Source organism: Choloepus didactylus, chromosome 27, assembly GCF_015220235.1.
Source record: "Choloepus didactylus isolate mChoDid1 chromosome 27, mChoDid1.pri, whole genome shotgun sequence".
In the NCBI taxonomy this organism is placed as follows: domain Eukaryota; kingdom Metazoa; phylum Chordata; class Mammalia; order Pilosa; family Megalonychidae; genus Choloepus; species Choloepus didactylus.
The window spans coordinates 12,322,100-12,326,720 of NC_051333.1; the positions used below are offsets into that span (position 1 = coordinate 12,322,100).

The 4,621-nt window shown below is 38.7% G+C and overlaps 1 pseudogene; it reads left to right on the top strand.

Annotated features, from left to right (window-relative positions):
• Positions 1–1,214: 1,214 nt before the first annotated feature.
• Positions 1,215–2,615, top strand: LOC119521609 (annotated as a pseudogene).
• Positions 2,616–4,621: the final 2,006 nt, after the last annotated feature.

Below are 4,621 nucleotides of genomic sequence, written 5' to 3' on the forward strand. Positions count from 1 at the left end.
CACAGCATCCGGACTACAATAAACAGAATCCCCGCGAGAGCGAAGGTCACAGCCCCGCCCAACTGCCGCAGAAGTGCCTCTGATTCGGCACACCTGCAGGACTACAATTCCCAGAATGCGCGATAAGAACGACCGTCAGCCCGGGCGTCCTACGGCGGAAGTGCCTCGAAGACGAGGCAGCGCCAGGACTACAATTCCCAGAATCCTCGGCAACGAAGCACTTAGGCCCGATTTCCTGTATTTTTTATAATATAAGCAGGTTTAGTACACAGTTCTCAGATGATATTGGCGCCTTGTCCTTCTTTTCCCTCTTTTTTTTTTTTGTTTTTCTGGTTTTCTTTTTCTTTTCTCTTTCCGTTTCTCTCCTTCCACCCCTCCCTCATCCCTTCATTCCTTACTTCTTTTATTCCTTTTCTCTCATTTTACAATGTAGTACTAATAAGTAAAGTCAATGTGGCCATATGGGGAAAAAAAGCAAACCTTGTGATCAGAAAATAAAATTCCATCTTAACAGGGAGTTGATATCTAAGATAAAAGTGGAGATCCTTAAAGGCACTGGGTTGGGCTTGCCCTGGACACGGAATTTAAGGAACCCGAGGATCTCCGAATTTGTTTGCTTCTGTTGCCTTTTTTACTTTACACGTGACTGGTTGCATCTAGATCTCTAATTACTAAAAACGTTGCATAAGTTTTTCACTGCAACATACCAAAGACTCTGATCAGGCCACAAAACAAATAACAAAACACTTCCAACTTTTATAGGCTTTAATTGCTCTTTTGGATGATCAGTATTCCAGCAGGAAACTGAAAGAAATACTGTAATTGGAAAAAGGAACCTGGATATGTCTTGGAAATATTTCTTCCTTGAGTTCAGCTTCAAACATCTCATAATCTACATCCATCCTGTTCTCGACATCACAAACACAAGAGACCGTTTTATTTTTCCACGAACTGACTGAAATGAAGAAGACACAGTTATTCAAAAAGTGGATGTGGAGTTGAGGGCTCATACCCAGAAAACTAATAAAGTGAACTCCTGAAAGCATGTGACAGGTTATTGAAATTATGAGACTATCATTCAAATGGAAACATAGTTCTCTGGAGTCATTATGATCTCAAAAGAAAAGGAGAATGATAAAGATACACTGCTGAGGTGTTTCGAGGGGCATCGAAGTGTTCCCAACTGTGGCTTGCCATCATATTCTTGTAGAACTATGGCATGGATTAAAAGGAAACCTGGTTAGTGGCCTCCACCTAAATGACTCACTAGGGCAGCTTTGCAAAAATATTTAAAAGAGCAAGGGGATCAAACAGTACTTATTCTTCACGCAAAAGTTGCACAGATGTCACTTGGAAATGAGAAAAGATTTTTTTGCCCTCCTCCTTGTGTGTATCTTATGGGCAGTGGATGGAAGAAAAAAAAAAAGAATAAATGGAATGCAATGGTTGTTCTGAACAAGAATCTCAACCACGTGCATTTATTGGAATAGGAAATGGTGACAAAAAAATGCAGCCACTGAATTTGGAAGTAAATAACTATTGCATAGTCAAAACATTGTACATATCTGATTCAGACAAGAGAAAGCACTTCATGTTGTCTGTAAAGATGTTCTATGGTAACAGTGATGACATTGGTGTTCCTCAGCAAGAGGATAAAATTCATCTCCAAACCTTCCAAAAAGAAGCAGTCATTTAAAAATGCTGGCTTGTGCATTGCATCAGAACAAAGATGGTTCTGTTTAATTGATTTAGATCTCAGATAGTACCAGACACTTGCCAGTTCAAGCAGTGGGGAGCATTTTACATCCATCTCTTGAATGATGATGAAGCAAATTTCACAGTATGTAACTGCTACATCCATTATGGACAAATAGCCAAATGTGTGTTCAGTTACTGGCATGGCACTCCCAAAATTGATAATTAGGAAAGTTGATAAGCGGACCACATTACTGGATGCAAATGATCCTGTCACAACTTGAAAAATGTGCATTTTACCTTAAGGATACAGAAAGAATATATTTGTGCCTTTCTCAAGAAAGAATAATCCAGTTTCAGGCCACCTCATGCCCCAAAGAACCAAATAAAGACATGATAAATGATGGTGGTTCCTGGACAATCATTAATACAAATAAGGCAGAGTATATGTTTTACTATATGTTTTACAAGGGAATGGGTCCTGTCCTTGCCCCTGTCACACCTGTGCCTGTCATAGAAAGTCTTCAGTTGAACAGTGGTGGAGACATAGCAATGCTTCTACTTAAAGTACAGAATTTCAAGCCAAATTTACAGGTGTGGTTTGGGAATGTAGAAGCTGCAGCTATGTAAAGATGTGGAGCAAGTATGCTATGTGCTGTCCCAGACATTTTTGCATTCAGAGAAGTTTGGAGATAGGTCTGCCAGCCAGTCCAAGTTCCAGTAATAATTTATTCCACCAGTCTTATCTTTACCCACACAACAGAACCAGGGCCACGACCACACTGCAGTGCAGAGCAATCCTTCAAACCAATTCAAGCCAAGTGTTCCTGAATGTATCAAACACAAACAGCAAGGGAAGCTACACAAATGTCAGCAAAAATTCAACCAGTGTCACATCTACAGCAACAGTGGTGTCCTAACTACTGCCTTTTTGATAGTACTTAAACCGACTTGAGTGCTGCAAAACATTGATGAAAAAAAAAAAAAAAGAAAAGCAAAAAGATAAAACAATTTTTGTGGTTTCTTGGGAAAACTTCTCATACCAGGTGAATACTATTCAAAAACCCCACAAGTGCTGATTTGAAATGCAGAAACCGCAGGGGGGAAAAAGGGAAGAAAAAGAAAAACATTGAAATGTAAAACTATTGGAAGTCAATTTCTCAGCTGCTTGGTTGGTTTTGTTCTAACAGGCAAGAAATAGAAATGTGGCTGGAATAAAAGTTCAGCATACTAGAAGACACAAACCTAACAGTTTTATTGCCCAAGGAACTTGTATAACCTTTAGAAAAAGGTACATTTTCACCATACTTCTTTTATATTACAGTTTATAGTACAACTTTTATTACCAAATAGGTTGTTCCTCCCCCAGTCCCCCTCTACTCCAAGCAAATTTTGGATCTTTTGCTCTCAAGTACATTCAGGTTCCAAGCCTGATCAGCTTGTTCAATCAAATTACGACTCTTCCAGGGTTATTTTGGTCTAAGGCTGGAGCTATTTTTTGTCTTGTTTTGTTTTAAAGCTTAAGTCTTAAAACATTTAATAATTTGAAATTTTTTTCTTTCAGCAAGTCAAATCTTGTAAAGGCCTACAGATTTTTTTTAAGATTATATGAAGTCTGTGCCAAAGCTTTAAAAAAAATGCCTCCGTCTTGCCTGCAATACATGCAACATAAGCTAACTTAGTCTCTATTCTCAGACACTGTTGGTAGTTATTTGTTTTCCTTTTTTTAAAAAAAATGCACTTATAGTGGTAATTCAAGAGGTTCTAACACTTACATAAGAATAAATGAGGGCACAGTAGTCAAAACAGCATGGTACTGGCACAAAGACTCGATCAATGGAATCAAATTGAGAATTTGAAGATAGACCCCCAGATCTACAGCCGACTGATCTTTGATAAGCCCCCAAAGCCACTGAACTGGGACATAACAGTCTTTTCAACAAATGGGGCTGGGAGAACTGGATATCCATATCCAAAAGAATGAAAGAGGACCCCTACCTCATACCCTACACAAAAATTAACTCAAAGTGGATCAAAGACATCAATATAAAAGACAGTACCATAAAACTCCTAGAAGATAATGTAGGGAGACATCTTCAAGACCTTGTATTAGGAAGTCACTTCCTAAACCTTACACCCAAAGCACAAGCAACAAAGGAAAAAATAGATAAATGGGAACTCCTCAAGCTTAGAAGTTTTTGTACCTCAAAGGAATTTGTCAAAAAGGTAAAGGGGCAGCCAACTCAATGGGAAAAAAATTTTGAAAACCATGTATCTGACAAAAGACTGGTATCTTGCATATATAAAGAAATCCTACAACTCAATGACAATAGTACAGACAGCCCAATTATAAAATGGGCAAAAGATATGAAAAGACAGTTCTCTGAAGAGGAAATACAAATGGCCAAGAAACACATGAAAAAATGTTCAGCTTCACTAGCTATTAGAGAGATGCAAATTAAGACCACAATGAGATACCATCTAACACCGATTAGAGTGGCTGCCATTAAACAAACAGGAAACTACAAATGCTGGAGGGGATGTGGAGAAATCCCCTCATTCATTATTCATTGTTGGTGGGACTGTATAATGGTTCAGCCACTCTGGAAGACAGTCTAGCAGTTCCTTAGAAAACTAGATATAGAGTTACCCTTCGATCCAGCAATTGCACTTCTCAGTATATACCCGGAAGATCTGAATGCAGTGACGCAAACAGATATCTGCACGCCAATGTTCATAGCAGCATTATTCACAATTGCCAAGAGATGGAAACAACTCAAATATCCTTCAACAGATGAGTGGATAAATAAAATGTGGTATATACACACAATGGAGTACTATGCAGCAGTAAGAAGGAACAATGTCGTGAAACATATGACAACTTGGATGAACCTTGAAAACATAATGCTGAGCGAAATAAGCCAGG